This window comes from Leopardus geoffroyi, chromosome B2, assembly GCF_018350155.1.
Source record: "Leopardus geoffroyi isolate Oge1 chromosome B2, O.geoffroyi_Oge1_pat1.0, whole genome shotgun sequence".
Taxonomy (NCBI): domain Eukaryota; kingdom Metazoa; phylum Chordata; class Mammalia; order Carnivora; family Felidae; genus Leopardus; species Leopardus geoffroyi.
Window position 1 is genome coordinate 735691 of NC_059332.1, and position 22448 is coordinate 758138.

The following is a 22448-nucleotide window of genomic DNA, read 5'->3' on the forward strand; positions in this document are numbered from 1 at the left end:
CCAAGAAAGTAGGGATAGAAGGAACATACTTAAACATTACAAAAGCCATTTATGAAAAGCCCACAGCTAATATCATCCTCAGTGGGGAGACACTGAGAGCTTTCCCATGAGATCAGCAACATGACAGGGATGTCCACTCTCACCGCTGCTGTTTAACCTAGTGTGGGAAGTTCTAGTATCAGCAATCAGACAAAAAAGGAAATCAAAGGCATCCAAATTGGCAAAGATGAAGTCAAGCTTTCACTTTTTGCACATGATATGATACTCTACATGGGAAACCTGATAGACTCCACCAAAAGTCTGCTAGAACTGATAAATGAATTCAGCAAAGTTGCAGGATACAAAATTCATGTACAGAAATCAGTTGCATTCTTATACACTAATAATGAAGCAACAGAAAGAGAAATATAGAAACTGATTCCATTCACAATTGCACCAAGAATCGTAAAATACCTAGGAATAAACTTAACCAAAGATGTAAAAGATCTGTATGCTGAAAAGTATAGAAAGCTTATGAAGGAAATTGAGGAAGATACAAAATTGGAAAAATATTCCTTGCTCATGGATTGGAAGAGGAAATATTGTTAAAATGTCAATACTACCCAAATAAATCTACACATTCAATGCAATCCCAATCAAAATTGCACCAGCATTCTTCTTGAAGCTAGAACAAACAATCCTAAAATCTGTATGGAACCACAAAAGACCCCGAATAGCCAAAGTAATACTGAAGAAGAAGACCAAAGCGGGAGGCGTCACAATCCCAGGCTTTAGCCTCTACTACAAAGCTATAATCATCAAGATGACATGGTGTTGGCACAAAAACAGACACAAAGACCAATGAAATAGAATAGAAACCCCAGAATTAGACCCACAAAAGTATGGCCAAGTAATCTTTGACAAAGCAGGAAAGAATATCCAGTGGGAAAAAAGACAGTCTCTTTAACAAATGGTGCTGGGAGAACTGGACAGCAACATGCAGAAGAATGAAATTAGACCACTTTCTTACACCATTCACAAAAATAAACTCAAAATGGATAAAGGACCTAAATGTGAGACAGGAAACCATTAAAACCCTAGAGGAGACAGCAGGAAAAAACCTCTCTGACCTCATCTGCAAGAATTTCTTACTTGACACATGCCCAAAGGGAATTAAAAGCAAAAATGAGCTATTGGGTCCTCATCAAGGTAAAAAGCTTCTGCACTGCAAAGGAAATAATCAATAAAACTAAAAGGCAACTGACGGAATGGGAAGAGATATTTGCAAATGACATATCAAACAAAGGGCCAGTATCCAAAATCTATAGAGAACTCACCAAACTCCACACCCCAAAAACAAATAATCTAGTCAAGAAATGGGCGGAAGACATGAATAGACACTTTTCTAAAGAAGACATCCAGACAGCTAACAGGCACATGAAAGGATGCATAATGTCACTCCTCATCAGGGAAATACAAATCAAAACCACACTCAGATATCACCTCACGCCAGTCAGAGTGGCTAAAATGAACAAATCAGGATAGTATAGATGCTGGAGAGGATATGGAGAACGGGATCTCTCTTTCACTGTTGGTGGGAATGCAAACTGGTGCAGCCGCTCTGAAAAACAATGTGGAGGGTCCTCAAAAAATTAAAAATAGATCTACCCTATGACCCAGCAATAGCACTGCTAGGAATTTACCCAAGGGATCCAGGAGTGCTGATGTATAGGGGCACTTGCACCCCAATGTTAAAATAGCACTTTCAACAATAGACAAATTATGGAAAGAGCCTAAATGTCCATCAATTCATGAATGGATAAAAAAATTGTGGTTTAGAAGATGGAGGAAGAGCATGGAAATTTTCTGTGTGTCTCACGTCCATGAAATAAAACTAGACCAACACTAAACCATCCTATACACCTAGAAAAACTGACTGGAGGATTGACACACAATCTGCACAACCTGAACCACAGAATTCAGTAGGTACGCAACATAGAGAAGTGAACTTGGGAACTAGAAGGAGCAGGAAGGGACGTGCTGTTGCGAGTAGAGAAAGAATGGAGAGTGGGGGTGGGGAGAGAATATGGGAGAAGCACCCCTCCCCAAAAGCAGCTGGAGAGAAAGTGGAAAATTGGAAACAGCTGCAGGGACTAAACTAAAAAGGGAGAAAGGAGAAAGGAGAGGGTTTAAATTCCATTAAGACCGTAAACAAGGGGAGTGCAATGGCTGCAACTCCACAACTCACCTGGTGGTGTTCTGGTAGGAAAGGCGAATCCCCAGGAACAGACTGGGGTCCAGGAGGTTCTCAGGCCACACAGCGAAAAGCGGTTCCACTGCTGGAAGGACATTTGGTAGAGACTGTTGAAGCCACCTGGTCCCAGCAGACCCCAGGAAATGGCCACATTCGCTGGTGCTGGAACAAGGTCGTTAAGGGTGAAGACTGGTGCCAGATGTGTGTTGTGGTTTTCCATAATCCCTGAAATGCTGCTGCTACACTATCTCATGAACTTTTTCTGGGGCGGGCTGGCATCTGGCTGCAGTCTCAGGGCACCGGCAACAGCAGGGTCAGCAGGCATTCGGCCATTGCTTGGTGAGACCTTCCCACAGAGGGGCGGGAAGGGTCAAAGCCACAGTCCTTTGGAAGTAAGGGGCTAGGGAAAACAGCTGCATCTGATCAAAACTTGGGAGAGAAGTACTGCCTGGGGCTTGGGCACGGAGAGTGAAAAAGCGGTGAGTGGACAAAAGCTGAAGACAGAGGAAGGATGCGAGATTGCTGATTCGGGAGAACAGACTGGGGACTGGTGGAGTCATTTTCACCATTCCTGCGCATGTGCATTCACACCTACTAGCACTGCAACAATCAACGCCATTAGGCTAGCAGCGCCATCTACTGGAGAGTAGAACTGTTACACTGAGCCCCACCCAACTGGGCCAACTTCGCTCTTCAAGAGCACGTCTCACCGCCGGGTTAATTTATGGACTATACAGAGCTACATAGACTGATTTCTAGGGGAAAACAAAGCAATTTCAGTACTACTTCATCTTTTATCAGGTTCATCTATTCAATTTTCTTTCTTTTTTTTCTTTTTTCTTTTCTCTTTTTTGCAATTCTTTTCTTTTTCTTGAATAAAGAAAAAATCATTTTTATTTTCAATTTTTATTGAAATATTTTTCTTTAATTTTTATTACTATATTTTTTTTACTTTTGTGTAATTTTTTTAAATTATACTTTACCTCCATCATTTTATTTTTGTCTACTTCAGTGTATTCAACTTATCAAATTTTCAAACAATTTCCTTTTTTTCTTTCTTTTTCTTTTTTCTTTTTTCACTTTTTCATTTTTTTTTCTTTTTCTTGAATGCAGAAAGACAACAACTTCATTTTTACATTAAATCTCTATTAAAAATATTTTTATTTAATTTTGTTACTATATTTTTTGCTTTTATGTAAATTTTTTCAAATTCTATTTTCTTCCATCATTTTATTTTAGTCTACTACAGTGTGTTCACTTTTTCAAATATAAAACGATTCATTTTTTCCTTTTTTATTTTTTCTCTTTTTTTCTCTTGTTCATTTCTTGAATATAGAAAAAGAAAAAATTCATTTTTATTTTTAGCTTGTTAAAAAATATTTTTCTTTAATTTTTCTATATATTCTTTACTTCTGTGTATATTTTTTCAAATTCTACTTTACCTCCATCATCTCATTTTAGTCTACTTCTGTGTACTCATTTTTTCAAATTCTCAAATGATTTCCTTTTTTTCTCCCCCCCCCCATTTTTTTTCTGTAATGTGTCAAACCACTTTCAACACCCAGACCAAAACATACCTAGGATATAGCATCATTTATTAAATTTGTGTGTGTGTGTTTAATTTTTTAATTCTAATACTTTAATTTTAATTTTTTTAATTTTAGTTTTTCTCCCTCATTAATTACTTTTCTCCCTTCAAAATGACAAAATGAAGGAATTCACCCCAAAAGAAAGAGCACAAAGAAACGACAGCCAGGGATTTAACCAACACAGATACAAGAAAGATATCTGAACCAGAATTTAGAATCACAACCATAAGAATACTAGCTGGAGTCCAAAACAGATAAGAATCACTTTCTGCAGAGATAAAAGAAGTAAAAAATAGCCACAATGAAATTAAATGCTATAAATGAGCTGCAATATGGAAGGATGCAGCGGTGGCAAGGATGTATGAGGCAGAACAGAGAATTAGCAATATAGAGGACAAACATGTAGAGAATAATGAACCAGAAAAAAAAGAAAAAGATTAAGGCAAAAGAGCACGATTTTAGAATTAGAGAAATCAGTGACTCATTAAAAAGGAACAACATCAGAAACAGGGGTCCCAGAAGAGAAACAGAGAGAAATAGGGGTAGAAGGGTTATGTGAGCAAATCATAGTGGGAAACTTTCCTAACCTGGGGAAACTCAGACATCAAAATCCAGGAAGCACAGAGGACCCCCCATTAGATTCAACAAAAAACAGCGTATCATAGTCAAATTCACAAAATACTCAGGCAAGGAGAGAATCATGAAAGGAGCAAGGGGGAAAACGTCCCTAACCTACAAGGGAAAACAGATCAGGTTTGCAGCAGACCTATCCATAGAAACTTGGCAGGCTAGAAAGGAGTGACAGGATATATTCAGTATGCTGAATCAGAAAAATATGCAGCCAAGAATTCTTTATCCAGCAAGGCTGTCATTCAAAATAGAAGGAGAGATAAAAAGTTTCCCAGACAAACAAAAATTAAAGGAGTTTATGACTACTAAACCAGCCCTGCAAGAAATTTTAAGGGGAACTTTCTGAGGGGATAAAAGGTGAAAAAAAAAAAAAAATATATATATATATATATCAAAAGCAACAAAGATCAGAAAGGACCAGAGAACACCAGCAGAAACTCCAAGTCTATGAGCAACATAATGGCAATAAATTCATATCTTTCAGTACTCACTCTATATGTCAATGGACTCAATGCTCCAATCAAAAGACATAGGGTAACAGAATGGATAAGAAAACAAGATTCATCTATATGCTCTTTACAAGAGACCCACTTTAGACCTAAAATACACTTACAGATTGAAAATAAGGGGATGGAGAACCATCTATCATGCTAATGGTCAACAAAAGAAAGCCAGAGTAGCCATACTTATATCCGACAATCTAGACTTTAAAATAAAGACCATATCAAGAGATGCAGAAGGGCATTATATCATAATCAAGGGTCTATCCACCAAGAAGACCTAACAATTGTAAACATTTTTGCACCAAATGTGATAGCACCCAAATATATAAATCAATTAATCACACACATAAAGAAACTCATCGATAGTAATACCATAATAGTAGGAGACTTCAACACCCCACTCACAGCAATGGACCTATCATCTAATAAAAAAATCAACAAGGAAACATGGCTTTGAATGACACACTGGACCAGATGGACTTCACAGATATATTCAGAACATTGTATCCTAAAGTAGCAGCATATACATTCTTCTCCAGTGCACATGGAACATTCTGAGAATAGACCATATACTGGGACACAAATCAGCCATAAGTAAGTACAAAAAGATCGAGATCATACCATGCATATTTTCAGACAACAATGCTATGAAACTTGAAATCAACCACAAGAAAAAAATTTGCGATGGTAACAAATACTTGGAGATTGGAAGAACATCCTACTAAAGAATGAATGGGCTAACCAAGCAGTTAAAGAGGAAATTAAAAATGATATGGAAGTCAATGAAAATGATAACACCACAACCCAAAACATCTGGGATGCAGCAAAGGCGGTCATAAGCAATCCAGGCCTTCCTAAAGAAGGAAGAGAGATCTCAGATACACAACTTAACTTTACACATTAAGGAGATGGAAAAAGAACAGCAAATAAAATGCCAAACAAGCAGAATACAGGATATAATAAAGATTAGAGCAGAAATTAATGCTATCGAAACCAAAAAAGAAAACAAAACAGTAGAACTGATCAATGAAACCAGAAGCTGGTTTTTTGAAAGAATTAACAAAATTGATAAACCACTAACCAGTTTGATCAAAAAGAAAAAGGAAAGGACCCCAATAAATAAAATCAAGAATGAAAGAGGAGAGATCACAACCAACACAGCAGAAATAAAAACAGTAATAAGAGAATATTATGAGCAGTTATATGCCAATAAAATGGGCAATCTGGAAGAAACAGACAAATTCCTAGAAACATATACACTACCAACACTGAAACAGGAATAAATAGAAAATTTGAACAGACCCATAATCAGCAAGGAACTCAAATTAGTAGTAAAAAATCTGCCAAAAAACAAGAGTCCAGGGCCAGACAGCTTTCCAGGGGAATTCTACCAAACATTTAAGGCAGAATTAACACCTATTCTATTGAAGGTGTGCCAAAAAATAGAAATGGAAAGAAAACATCCAAACTCTTTCTATGAGGCCAGCATTACCTTGATTCCAAAACCTGACAGAGATACCACCAAAAAGGAGAACTATGGACTAATTTCCCTGATGAACATGGATGCAAAAATCCTCAACAAGATATTAGCCAACCAGATCCAACAATACATTAAAAAAAATTATTCGCCATGACCAAGTAGGATTTATACCTGGGATGCAGGGCTGGTTCAATATCTGAAAAACAATTAACGTGATTCATCACATCAATAAAAGAAAGGACAAGAACCATATGATCCTCTTAATAGATGCAGAGAAAGCATTAGACAAAATCCAGCTTCCTTTCTTGATACAAACCCTCAAGAAAGTCGGGATAGAAGGAGCATAGCTTGATATCATAAAAGCTATATATGAACAACCCAACACTAATATAATTCTCAATGGGGAAAAACTGAGAGCTTTCCCCCTAAGGTCAGGAACAAGGCAGGGATATCCACTCTTGCCACTGTTATTCAACATAGTATTGGAAGTCTTTGCCTCTGCAATCAGACAACACAAAGAAATAAAATGTACCCAAATAGGCCAGGAGGAAGTCAAACTCTTACTCTTCGCAAATGACATGATACTCTATATAGAAAACCCTAAAGATTCCACCAAAAACTGCTAGAATTGATTCATGAATTCAGCAAAGTTGCAGGATATAAAATCAATGCACAGAAATCGGTTGCATTCCTATACACCAACAATGAAGCCACAGAAAGAGAAATCAAGGAATCGATCTCATTTACAGTTGCACCAAAAACCATAAAATACCTAGGAATAAATCTAACCAAAGAGGTGAAAAATCTATACACTGAAAACTATAGAAAGCTTATGAAAGAAATTGAAGAAGACACAAAAAAATGGAAAAAGATTCCATGCTCCTGGATAGGAAGAACAAATATTGTTAACATGTTGATACCACCCAAAGCAACCTACATATTCAACACAATCCCTATCAAAGTAACACCAGCATTCTTCACAAAGCTAGAACAAATAATCCTAAAATTTGTATGGAAACAGAAAATACCCCAAATAGCCAAAGCAATCTTGAAAAAGAAAACCAAAGCAGGAGGCATCACAATCCCAGACTTCAAGCTATACTACAAAGCTGTAGCCATAAAGACAGTATGGTACTGGCAGCAGAACAGACACTCAGATCAATGGAACAGAATAGAGAACCCAGAAATGGACCTACAAACAATGGCCAACTAATCCTTGACAAAGCAAGAAACATTATTGAATAGATTAAAGACAGTCTCTTTAACAAGTGGTGCTGGGAAAACTGGACAGTGACATGGAGAAGAATGAACCTGGACCACTTTCTTACACCACACACAAAAATAAACTCAAAATGGATGAAAGACCTCAATATAAGACAAGAAGCCATTAAAATCCTTGAGGAGAAAGCAGGCAAAAACCTCTTTGATCTTGGCTGCAGCAACTTCTTACTCAACACGTCTCCGGAGGCAAGGGAAACAAAAGCAAAAATGAACTACTGGGACCTCATCAAAATAAAAAGATTCTGCAAAGCGAAGGAAACAATCAATAAAACTAAAAGGCAACCAGCAGGATGGGAGAAGATATTTGCAAATGACATATCAGAGAATGGGTTAGTATCCAAAAATCTATAAAGAACTTATCAAATTCAACACCCAAAAAAACAAATAATCCAGTGAAGAAATGGGCAAAAGACATGAACAGACACTTCTCCAAGGAAGACATCCAGATGGCCAACCGACACATGAAAAAATGCTCCACATCACTCATCATCAGGGAAATACAAATCAAAACCACAAGGAGATATCACCTCACACCTGTCAGAACGGCTAACATTAACAACTCAGGCAACAACAGATGTTGGCGATGATGCGGAGAAATAGGATCTCTTTTGCATTGTTGGTGGCAATGCAAGCTGGTGCAGCCACTCTAGAAAACAGTATGGAGGCTCCTCAAAAAACTAAAAATAGAACTCCCCTATGACCCAGCAATTGCACTACTAGGTATATATCTAAGGGATAGAGGTGTGTTGTTTCAAAGGGACACGTGCACCCCCATGTTTATAGCAGCACTATCAACAATAGCCAAAGTATGGAAAAAGCTCAAATGTCAATTGATGGATGAATGGATAAAGAAGATGTGGTACAAATATACAATGGAGTATTACTTGGCAATTAAAAAGAATGAAATCTTGCCATTTGCAACTATGTTCATGGAACTGGACAGTATTATGCTAAGTGAAATTAGTCAGAGAAAGACAAATATCATATGACTTCACTCATATGAGGACTTCAAGAGACAAGACAGATGAACATAAAGGAAGGTAAACAAAAATAATATAAAACAGGGAGGGGGACAAAACAGAAGAGACTCATAAATATAGAGATCCAACTGAGGGTTACTGGAGGGGTTGTGGGAGGGGGGATGGGCTAAATGAAATGAGTAAGGGTCACTAAGAAATCCACACCTAAAATCATTGTTGCTAATTTGGAGGTAAATTATAAAAAAAAGTTAAAAGAAAAAAAAGATACCAACATATCAAATCAACTGTATAGTAAAAGAATCATTTGCCATGTTCAAGTGGATTTATTCCTAATATTGATCCTCAACGTCACTATTGATCCTCAATGTCACTCATCATCAGGGAATTGTGTATCAAAATCACAATGAGACATCACTACACACATGTTGGAATGATTATCATTAATAATACAAAAGATAACAACTGCTGGTGACATGTGGAGAAAACGGAGCCCTTGAGTGCTGTTGGTGGAAATGTAAATTGGTTCTGACACTGTGGAAAACATAGAGTAAGGAGGTTCCTCAAAAAATTAAAAACACAAATACCATTTTATTCAGAAATCCCACTTCCGGTTACATATCTAAAGGACATGAACAGGATGTCAAAGGGATATCTGCACTCTCATGTTTTTACAGCATTATTCACAATAGCCAAGGTATGAAAACAACCTAAGTGTCTGTCAACAGATGAATGTTGATATAGATATATAGATATAGATATAGATATAGATATAGATATAGATATAGATATATAGACATACACACACATATATACACTTATATATATACACATACATACACACATATATGTGTGTGTTATATGTGTCTGTATACATATGTACATATAAAATACATATTCAATATCGATGATAAATAGATGAGAAAAGAAAAGAAAATAGAAAAGAAAAGAAATGAAAAGAAATAACAATATTCATCCAAGAGAAAGAAGCAAATTATGCCATTTGCAACAACATGGATGCACCTTGAGGGGATTATGCTAAGTGAAATGTCAGGCATAGAAGGACAAACACTATAAAATGTCACTTATATGTGTAATCTTGAAAAGCCAAATTCATAAGAGTAGAATGCTGGTTTTCAGGGTCTTGGGTGTGGGAGAACTGGGCAGATGATGTTTAAGGTTACAACTTACAACTAGTAGATGAGTAAGTCCTGGACAGCATAGATATTATCTAATGCACAGCATCGAAATTGTAGTCAACAGTACAGTATGATAAACTTCAAAATTGCCAAGAGACTAGATCTTAACTGTTCTCACCACAAAAAAGAAATTATAATTATGTGGAATGATAAAGATGTTAGCTAACATTATGATGGTAATTATATAATATATAAATATATCAAATGAACACATTGCACATCTTATACTTACACAAGTTATTTGTCAATAATAACTCAATGAAAAATAAAGTAAACTAAAAAAAAAAAATTGGTGAATGTTGTGGAGTGGCCAGATACTTTCCTTTTCTATTTGAGACACACATCCAACAAAGTCATTAAATTATTAAATAATTGACAGTATACAAAGTGCTTTCCAAACATCTCATTTGAAGTAGATTTTGTACAGCTGTATGAGAAAAATATTAGATATATTCCTTTTAAAAGGTTTGATAAAGTGTTGTCATGTGTCCTAATGTCAGAGACACTCCTTTGAACATATTAGGTAGATCTATCTAACTTCTTAACAGGCAGTTACTACTGAATTATTCATTATTATTAATATAATATCTGGTAAACATATCTGAAAACTGAATATGCTAATTATAGTTTTTGGCAAATTCTTTGCCCAAACTTACATTTGGATTCCATGACTTAGATTACGTCAACTGTTCATTTATTAAAAACAGTACTTTATGGACCAATACTTCTGTACAATCCTACTCCAAAATGGCCGTAATCGATAAAATACATACCTTCCATCCTGCCCCTTTGGTTTTGCATTAACAATGAATAGCAAAGATAAATGATTGTGTATTCTTTTCTATTCTCCTCTTGGCTGTTATTTTATATGACCTTCTTAAATGATCAGATTATGTGTTTATACTATTAACCTGAAAGTTAAAATAGAGAATTCATCTTTTTTAACATATGTGAAATTTAAGAAAACAAACAGATGAATGTATGGGAAGTGGGGGGAGAGGAGAGAGGGAAACAACCATGAGAGACTCTTAAATACAGAGCTCCAAGTGAGGGTTGATGGAAGGAGGCAGGGTGCGGTATTGGCTAGATGGGTGATGGGTACTAAGGAGGGCACTTGCTGTGATGAGCACTGGGTGTTGTATGAAAGTGATGAATTACTGAATTCTACTCCTGAAATCAATATTGCACTGTATGTTAACTAACTAAAATTTAAATAAAATTTGAAAAGAAAAAAAAAACATGTTTCTCAGCTTGAGATGTAATTGACAAAATTGTATATATTTAAAGTGTGCAATGTGATGATTTGACATATGTGTACATTGTGAAATGTTTACCAAAAAATCTGGTTAATTAACACATCCATCACCTCATATACTTACCTTGTGTGTGTGAGTGTGTGTGTGTCCGTGGTGAGAATGCTTAAGGTTTACTGTCTTACAAATTTCAAGCATGCAACATGTTATTAACTATAGTCACCTTGCAGTGCATTTGATACCAAGAAGTTATTCGTTGTACAGCTGAAGTCTTGTACCCTTTGACCGGCATCTCCCTGTTCCTGCCATCCAGCCCCAGGCCCTGATAACCACCATACTACTGTATGTTTATACAAATTCTACTCTGATTTTTAGATTCCACAGATGAGTGGTATCACACAGTATTTGTTTTTCTGTCTGGTTAGTAATTCTTAGACTAATGTCCTCTAGGTTTTTCCATGTTGTCACAAATGACAGAATTTCTTTCTTTTTGTAGCTGGATAATATTCCTTTTCATGTATATATATATATATATGTAAATTATATACATATATTTACATATGTAATATATGTGATTATATATAAGTTGTATATGTAATTTATATATAATTATTTATATTTTTGTGTATATTATATACAAATACACATATAAAATATATGTGATTTTATATATGAAAAAATATATATATTGCATCTTCTTTATCCATTCATGCATCAATAGACACATGTTATTTCCATGTCTTACCTACAATGAATAAAGCTGTCATGAACATAGGAGTGCTGATTATCTCCTTAAGATACTGATTTAACTTCCTTTGGATATTTTCCCTGAAGTGGATCATATAGAGGTTCTATTTTTAATTGGTTGAGGAACATCCATACTGCTTTCTTCTTTCATTTCTTATTTTATTCATTTTGTTCCTCTCTTTGCCTTCTCCACCTTCTAGAGGCCACCTACATGCCTCAGTTGTTGGCTCTTTCCCCCATCTCAAAGCCAGTAGTGTATTTCCTCTTATCTCTGACCCCCTGTCTCCCTCTTATAAGGACCCTTGTGATTACTTTAGCCCACATAGATAATGCAGGATAATCTTCCAATCTGAAGATCCTTAATTTATTCACATCTGTAAAAGTCCTTTTGCCATGTAAGTAATATACAACCACAGATGCCAGGGATTAGGATGTGGACACCCTGACAAAAGAGAATATATATATATATATATATATATATATATATATATATATATATATATATATACAATAAATGATGAAACTCTGAAAATCAACTTTGGTGACCACCATGGTAATAATGGCTTTTTGGAGGAATTAATAAGGGATGATTGATTGTAAAACTAGGATGTAAAATTAAGCAAAAACAGAATTCTACCTAATTTTAATGTATCTGCCCACAAGACACTTATAAATTACCAATAGAAACATAATAACTTTATAACAGACAACCCAAGTGTCCATCAATAGATGAATAGATAAAAAAGAGGTAGTGTGTGTGTATACATATATGTATATATGTATATATATGTACATACATGATATATAACATAACATTATATGTATATATACATACAATGGAATATTGAATGAATATTATTCAGCCATCAAAAAGAATAAAATCTTGCCATTTGCAGTGACATAAATGGAACTAGATAGTGTTATCCTAGTGAAATAAGACAGTCAGAGAAAGACAAATACCATATGATTTCACTCATACATGGAATTTAAGAAACAAATAAGCAGAGGAAAGAGAGAGAGAGAGAGAAACTAAAAAAACAAAAAACAAAAAACAGACTCTTAACAATAGAGAACAAACAGATGGTTACCAGAGGGGAGATGGGCAGGGGGATGGGTTAAATAACTGATGGGGATGAAGGAGGGCACTTGTGACGAGCATTGGGTGTTGTATGGAAGTGTTGACTCATTGTATTGTACACCTGAAACCAATATTGCATTGTATGTTAACCTACTGGAATTTAAATAAAAACTTAAGAAAAAAATTCCTGGCAGTCACCAATATCACTAATATCACAATGTCACTTCTATGGTATTCATGCCAATAAATGAATAAATTGAATGTAATCATGCATAAGTAAAACTTTAACTGAAAGATAATTATATTAAATAAATGGTCTATACTCTTCAAAAATTTTAGGCCCATTAAAGACAAAGGAAGACTAAGAAATGTTTCCACATTAGAGCACAGTAAGAGATGTAGTACCTAAATCCAACTTGTGATCCTGGATTAGATCTTTTCTTCACGAAATACTCCCATGAGCACTTAGGCGTAAGTATGTGTATTATTCTCCATATATTGCAGAGAAATATTTAAAGTGCATATTAACATTACATTACTATAGACAGAAAATGATAACGCACCCAGGGTAAAGTGTTAACATTTGTGGAATCCAGTGAAGGTCTACAGTAAGTGTATGTACTATTTACTTTTATGTAAGTTGTTCTTATTGTTGTTGTGCTTGTAAAATTATAATAAGAACAGGATGAATGTGAACTTGAAATTTGTATTATTTTTGAAATCACTTGATGTTGCCATGACATAACCAGTGACCCGCCAGCCCCATATTTGTCAAACATACAGAAGACATGACCCTGAAGCCAACAGAAGAACCGAGAATGAATGCACCTGCTATAAGCCAGAGCTGGTTTCTGTGATGACCTGGATGGCGTGCCTGTGCTAGTAATCCTGTACTGCTGAGGCACAACAGAGACATAATCAGGCGTGTGTGTCTTCTGCACAGGAGCAAGTATAAGATGAAGTGGGAAAAGACTGGGAGACACCTGTCTGGCCGAGGGGGAGAGATTTCCTGGGGCCAAACAGCAGCTGGCACGTCAGTGGATTTGGCCACCAATAGCAGCTGGGAGAAGGCCAGATCCATCGCTGGTTCTTCAGGAAGGTTGCCTGTGGCCCAAATCCATGCATGCTGTGTAAGTGCCAATTTTCCAAAAGTTAGTTTGAAGTTTAGACTTGGCAATGGGATGATCCCATGGGTGTTGGTGACCCTAAAAGGGACCCCCAAAGCTAAAAATCTATTGCCATTACTCTGTTTTTGCCACATGCAAGTTAAGCTTAGACAAGTGCCCAAGTATAGCTCGGGTCATGATCTCGCAGTTTGTGAATTTGAGCCCCACGTTGGGCTCTGTGATGACAGCTCAAAGCCTGGAGCCTGCTTAGGATTCTGTGTCTCCTCTCTCTCTGCTCCTCCCCTGCTCACACTCAGTCTCTGTCTCTGTCTCTGTCTCTGTCTCTCTCTCCCTCTCCCTCTCTTTCCCTAAAAAATAAATAAACATTAAAAATTAAAAAAAAAACACTGAAGTTAGATACTGGGACACTCTGGTACTACATAAGACAACCCAAATAGTAAGATTTCCATAGTGCAAAACGATTTGAAGAACCAAGCTATTTTTCTTGTTTTTTAAAGTTTGTTTTGTTTTGTTTTGTTTTGTTTTTTGCTTTGTGATGGTTCACCATTTGTGGTCACAGTTATTCACTAAAAGTTCACTTGTATGGGTGATTCTTGGTTTTTCATTTCTTAGACAGTAGGTAAGGACAAGTGAATATACACCATATTGTTGTTTATACCTAGTTGGTCATAAAGGAAGGATCACAGATACACAAAGGAGAAGAGAAAGTCAACAGAAACTAACAAGGTAGTTTCAACCACAGAGGAAATGGAGGGGAAGTTTGGGGATGTATTTTTCATCTTAATAATCTAGGAAATAAGGTTTTAATCATCATATCTAAACTTTAAAGGCCTCAAAAACTACAAATAAGATTTGGTTTACCATACAAAACTCAGATTTCAAGATTTTACTTTACAGTGAATTGTCCTTCATCTGCTCTAGCTAAATACAGCTGCCAGTTTAGTGTTATGTACACAACACACTTATTTCATAAGGAGATGGTTGGCAAACATATAGGTAACAAAACTGCTACTTTTATAAAATAAATACATTTATTTATATGGAAAATATAAGTAAATAAATAAATAAATAAATAAATAAATAAATAAATAAAATATGGAAAAGTTGATTTTCATTATGTACTTTCTAATCTCAAAAATTCAAATTATATCAAGCTTAAAAAGAAAACTAACATTTTCCATAAGCTTTTTTTTCAAAATGATTGAATGATTCTATATTCCATAAACAATGTGTGATAGCTCCAATTACTTCATAGTTTTGCAACATTTGGGATTGTTATATTATCTATATGTTTATAGACATTTTTACTGTGTGTTCCATATGCTTTTATCACAAAATTTTTCTACTATATTTTCAGGTAATTCTTTCAAACACCAATTGGATTCATGCAGTCATTTCCAAAGCTTAGAAGTCTGTCTGCCTCAGATATTCCTTACTGCTCCTCAGGCTAACCGTGTGCCCCAAACACTTCTCCTAATAATCCCTGGCCTTTAATGACCCTTACCTTACAGGTTATATCACACAACTCTTTAAGTGATTTCCACCTCTTATACACTTCCCACTGCCTCAAGAAAGAAACACATATGCTTATGTTTGCTTCAGTATTTCAGAGACTTTCTTGTTATAATTCATAAAACTCATTTTCTTACTGCTGCTATAGGGTATTAAAGAATACAGACCAAAATTCCTCTCTACATTAATTCCAAAAAGAATAAGGATTGCAGAATAGATTTAAGATATTTTACTATGTCTTTAGTTAAACCAAAAATAAAAAACAAATTTTAGGGCAAATTCTTCCTTAAAAGGAAAAAATTAGAAGACAATAGTCTAGGTTTTTAAAAATTAAGTATATCATCATTCTACAGGAATTTTATTTCTTAACTTCAATTAAGGATAGGATACCTTTGTTTTATTTATTGTACCATGGAAAATACTGATTTTTGATCTTTGTTTTAAATGGATGTTTTCTCCATTGGAGAGTGATTAGTATTTAGGCAGACTGTTTAATTCATATCTGTGAGTCAGAGCTCTGTGGTCCTGAGAGACACACACTCCACTGGTGCTGAGTGAGTAAATGGGAGAGAAGACGATGGATGTATGCAGACAAGTCCTTACTGAGGAGGCACTGTGTTGTCCTGTGAAGGTCATGAGTGCACAGGCCTCTCCTGTCCCACTAGTCTCCTTACTGCCCCTCTTACATCTTTGTTTCTGAGAGTGTAGATTAGAGGGTTGAGGCTAGGTGTGACAACAGTATAAAAAAGGGCAATGAACTTGCCTTGATCTTGAGAACTTCCTGATGGTGGCTGCAGATATATGCACAAGATTGGAATGAAAAAGAGGGACACAACCATAAGATGGGCTCCGCATGTTCCAAAGAGTCTCTGAAGTCTGGTTGATGACTGCAACCTCAGCACAGTACGGGCAATGGCAACATATGAGCTGAGAATCAGGATGAGTGGTATGAAAACAAAAATGGAGCTTGTGATCAGGAGGGTCAGCTCATTAGCATGGGTATCAACACACGATAATCGCAGCAGTGCTGGAACTTCACAGAAGAAATGGTCCACTTGGCGATGTCCACAGAGGGGGACCCAGGAGATAAAGGAGGAATGAAGTGCTGAGTTGGTAAAGCCACTGACCCAGGAAGCCACAGCCAACAGGTGGCAGAAACGAGGGTTCATGATCACAGTGTAATGCAGGGGTCTACAGACAGCTGCATAACGGTCATAGGACATGACCACCAGGAGGACACACTCTGTGGTTCCCAGTGCAAGGGCAAAGTAAAGTTGGGTCATGCAACCGGCATAAGAGATGGTCTTTTCTGGGCCCCAGAGATTGACCAGCAACTGAGGGATGGAGCTGGTGGTGTAGCAGAGATCCAGAAAAGAGAGGTTTGAGAGGAAGAAGTACATGGGAGTGTGGAGATGGGCGTCCAGGTATGACAAGACAATGATAAAGAGGTTGCCTATCAATGTCATCAAGTAGAACATCAAGATAAGCACAAAGAGAACTACTTCCAGATGAGGCCAATGTGAAAAACCCAGTAGAATAAAGTAGCCTTCAAAACTTTCATTTTTCCCCTTCATCATTCATTCCTTGTTACCTGAGAAAAGAATCACATACTTCCCCAAAACGTAAGAAAATGCTCCAAGAATCATAGGGACACATGGAAAAGAAACAGAACCCAGTTTAAAAGGACTACCACTGTTCAACGCTGGGACATTTTGGGCATTAAGAGAAATTATGCTAATGAATTGACAGAAGTAAGAATCCAAAACCTCATAGTGATATATTTATAAATTATTAGTGGAGAAGAAAATATTATTTCTGTCAGTAGGGATCCTAATAATGTGTATAGAAGGAATGGTAGAGTTAAAAATGGTAAATAGATACTAAAAACTAGTGAATGAAATATGAGAAACAGGATATTTACATGCTCTAAAATACCTGCCCACTAATTACCTGTTAATTACAAAATGAAGAATAGTAAACTTCACAAGAGAAAAATGTGGTGGATGAACATCACAAGATTAGTCAATATTAACAATATTAATAATACATTAGTCAATCTTAATAATACAATATTAACAACACCAGTGTTGAGACAAACCAACATCTTGCACCTACTGACATGATGCTCTGAGCAGGGCATAATGTCACTCAGTGACATTCCTGCCAAAAATGCACAGCCTGATTTCAGCATTGAAGACACATGAGACCAACTCAAATTGAGACAAGCTGGACAAAATAGCTGTCCTGTAATCTTCAAAAATATTCAGTTAAATGAAGACAAATAAAGGCTGAGGAATTGGTCCAGACTAAGGAGACCAAGGAGACACATTATCTAAATAGGGGGCCCTGCACTGGGAAAACATAGCTACTAGCAGCATATTTCAGAGTATTGGAGAAATATGACTTCCGACTATGGATTAGATAATAATATTGTATTCATATTACATTTCCTGTTTTGTCAACTCTGCTGTTATGTAAAATAAAGTCCCTGTTCTTAGGAAATCAACATCAAAGTATTTAAAGGTAAAGGGACATGATGTCTCTTACTTAGTCTCCAATGGCCAGAAAAAGAGATGATGATAGGTAGGTAGTTAGGTAGCTAGGTAGGTGTGTAGGTAGATGGATAGAAAACGTCTTTCTAGACACAATATAAACTACTGCTGGATCTGTAAAGGGTTAGTGGTGGTTCTTTGTACCACTTTTGAAGCTTCTCTGTAAATTTTAAATTTCACCAGAATAAAAAACTTCACAAATTAAATATAAAATAAAAAAAATTTCCACTTTTATATTTTATCCAGATATTTGCCATGTTATAGTAACATAGCTTCTTAACTGTCAAATTCTCATTTATCCCAGGGTGATATCTGGGTAAACAGTAATTGGAAACTTCCTCACATAACTACAGAAGAAAATTTCCATGAAACAAATGATCTTTTTTTGATGAATAGCTTTAGTTTCCTTTTCAACATTTTCAGGCTGTGTTCCATTAATGGGATTCTAAAAAAAAACACAACAGAATAACTTTAATTCCAATAATCTCTCATGGACAAAAAGTCATGATGAACATCAAATCTGTTACCAATTTCAAAATGTTTTCTGTAGCACCCCCTTATCCACTGGGTTCCAAGACCCCCAGTGGATGCTTGAAACAAAGGTTAGTACAAAACCCTATACATACTATTGTTTTCCTATAAATACATGCCTATACTAAGTTTAATTTACAAATTTAGGCACAATAAGAGATTAACAACTATAATAAAATGGAACAATTATAACAATATACTGTAGTGAGAGTTATAGGACTATGGTGTCTCTCCCAAATATCTGATTGAACTCACTCTTATTCTCCTTGTGATTCTGTAAGATAATAATATGCCCACCTGATCAGAGATGAAGTGACAAGAATGACCCAGGCATGTGACCTAGCGTTGGGCTGCAATTGACTTTCTGATGAAGCCTCAGGAGGATCATCTGCTTCCAGAGGCCATGGTTGATCGCAGGGTCACTGAAACTACAGAAAGTGTTACCTCAGATAAGGGAACTACTGTCCACAGGGTGAAAATTCTGGAGCTTCAGTTAAATATTTTTGTAGGAAGACCATTCTCTTCTGACTGTTTAGTTACACTCAGGACTTGTTTCTGGACTGAAAACTAGGGAGCAAGTAGAAATACAAAAAAGACAGATGGACAACATCAACTTACAAATACTCATAGTATGAACAAGGCCAAAAATCTGTTTTGGTGAACATATCTGTGACATGGACTGGGGAGAAAGTGATAGAATGCTTCCCAGGGGACATGTGAATGTAACTGAATTTGAAAAGAATTTTTAGGAACGGAAGATACAAATTCTTTGAGAGAGCAAAGGAGGAAGAGTGCGAGTATGGGGCTGGGGGGGGGGGGCGGGAATAGAAAGTAACCTGATCATAGTGTGTAAAGCTGAATCTGTGTCTGTCACAGGCCTGACGAAGGTGTCCACATTATTTCTTTCTCTCCAAGATGAGAATGAAGATAGTATTTGAATTCTGAGCATAATTTATAATTTCCACATATATTTTTATTTTCCAGCTTCAGAAGAATTCTGAATATTTACTGAAACTAATGAATGGCTATTTATCTTTTAATATAATATACTGTGCCTAATGAGTCTTATGTTTCTTTTTGTTGTTAAAAAACTTAATCGCTTTCATAATAGTTATACCTCTTAGATTATTCTTTTTCTCTTGTGGGTTTTGAATCTGTCTTGGGAGAGATTGATGCTATCTTTTCTCTTATAGTTAGTGTGACAGGGCTCTGCCTCATTCAGCTTTGCTGCATCTGTCTCCACCTTCCACAGCTGGGTCTCCCTCACACTTCTTAAGCTACAGCAAAAACAGAAGGAAACCACAACAGAGACATCTGTGGTTGCCTCTCAACTTGCTCACCCTCTACAAACATAACTCTTGAAAAAGATGTTGGAAGTGGCTACTCGATTGAGTTTCAGCAGGAAAGTTAGAAACAGTTTGGCCCAAGCCTGTATGACTGACTCAACCTCATCACTCTTAACCATTAACTAGTTGTTACATGAAACTAAGCCACTTTCTACAGCTCAGAAACCATCCAGGATAATCACACAAGTGCATTGCTTAAAAATAAATTCCTTGTAAGTAAACAGAAGTTTAGTTCAAGGAATTATTATACCATGGGAGAGAGTAATTATAAAGACGTAGAGATCTGTAAAGGGTAACTTGGACCGAGATACAGTATCCAAGAAAATAAACTTGGAAGGGGGCTCCCTCTCCATGGCTGAGGATCAGACCTCACCAAAGAGGAGTGGCTGCAGCCCACTGGGTGAAGACATCTGCTTTGACTTAAACAAACAACAGTAACAGATGGTAAATCATAAAGATCATTTCACTTAGGAGTCACTGCTATTTGAGAGATGAAGGAAAAATCCTGAGATTCCTTTTTAATTTCCCTAGAATGGGAGATAATACATCATGAGATATATGATCCCAAATGCCATTGCTCCTTCTAATGCAGATATAACTTTCTCCTTCTTTACACAGTTACCTGGACAACTTGGTGCGTTAGCTGAAAGTGCAGCAGTGAGGTGTCTGTCTGTTGCATGGCTTGTCCTTAGCATTCTACAGAACTTAGAAAGGGGAAGGAGATGAGGGATGAACGGTTACCAGACACGACTAGAGAAAAGGTAGGAACTTTATGGTTTAATTTTCTTCTTACTGGAAGGGAGAGAAGTAAAGACTTTATCACTAGTTGCTTTGGTAGGTTATAGAATGAAATATCTTCTTTCTTTTTTTGAGGAAAGGCACTATGGAGGAAAAGACCTGAGTCTTTTCCGATCTACAAATCACTGGCCAGCTTACTTTTTTCTTACTTTAGTCTTTTTATGCTCTTACCTAGTGCTTAATTAGTACTCGTGCGTCCTGTGTCTGTCCACATTCCCTTTATCTGTCTTCATGATCTACACTCTCCTTCCTGGTGGACCTATCTGACCTCTGGTTTTCATCTCCTTGAAATTACCAACATAAATGTGTGCTCACACCATTCATTCTAATCCTCTATATCATAGGACAACAGAGTCTGGAAATTACTGTGATTATCATTGCTACAAAAGAGAGTCCTGTGTTTACCCAAAAGATTTGGTTTAGTTGAAAGGAGGACCTTATTAGAGCATGCAGTGTATCAGGGGATGGACCCTTTTCCTACAGCAACTGGAGCCTTTACGTAAATAAAATAATTCTCTTGATTAGAGCCATTGGGAGGGTAAATCCCAGAGAGGCAATTATTGCCCTTCCAAGAGTTATCCTGGTTGGAACAGTTTCTGAGGGATATCTTCCACATGATACCATACTGTTGTACTAATATAACAATGAATCTACAGACCAACCATCACTGACAAACATGCTTTAGCTGTGTTGATAGGGAAGGGAACGGGTTTCCCTGAATTACCTGAAAATTTTCCCCCAATTCCTTACCATGCTAAGGGTCAAATCTGAGGGATAACTTGTCAGAAATATTCCAATCTGGGGAAGGAAAGGAATTATGAAACATTTTTAAGTGTAATACGTAAAGACTATACAAAACCTATATCATGAGCTTATACATTAATGAACACTTTTACATTTTACATTGTTTCTACCTAATATATTCCATTTGACCAAAGAAATCTTGGTATTAAAATCATATTATAATGAGATTACATTTTAAAAATAGCAATTGTTAGGGCACCTGGGGGACTCAGTTGGTTAAGCATCTCACGTTAGCCCAGGTCATGATCTCTTGGTTTGTGGGTTCAAGTTCTGTGTCGGGTTCTGTGCTGATATCTGAGAGCCCAGAGACTGCTTCAGATTTTGTGTTTCCCTCTCTCTGCACTTCCCTTACTCATGCTCTCTCTCTCCCTCAAAAATTAAGGACCATTTTTAGATGCCAACCAGGTATTTCCTTTTCTATTTATTTTTAAGTTTTTAAAATACAATTTATTGTCAAATTGGTTTCCTTAAAGCACCCAGCGCTCATTCCAACAGGTGCCCTCCTCAATGCCCATCACCCACTTTCCCCTCTCCCCACACCCATTGACCCTTAGTTTGTTCTCAGTATTTTAAGAGTCCCTTATGGTTTGCCTCCTTCCCCCTCTGTAACTTCCCCCTGTCCCCATTCCTCTCCCCCATGGTCTTCTGTTAAGTTTCTCAGGATCCACATATGAGTGAAAACATGGTATCTGTCTTTCTCTGCCTGACTTATTTCACTTAGCATAATACTCTCCAGTTCCATCCATGTTGCTACAATTGGCCAGATTTCATTCTTTCCCACTGCCAAGTAGTGTTCCATTGTATGTAT

At 36.6% G+C, this 22448-nt stretch overlaps 1 pseudogene; it reads right to left on the reverse strand.

Annotated features, from left to right (window-relative positions):
- Window positions 1-16144: 16144 nt before the first annotated feature.
- Window positions 16145-17190, reverse strand: LOC123609656 (annotated as a pseudogene).
- Between the last annotated feature and the right edge of the window lie 5258 nt (window positions 17191-22448).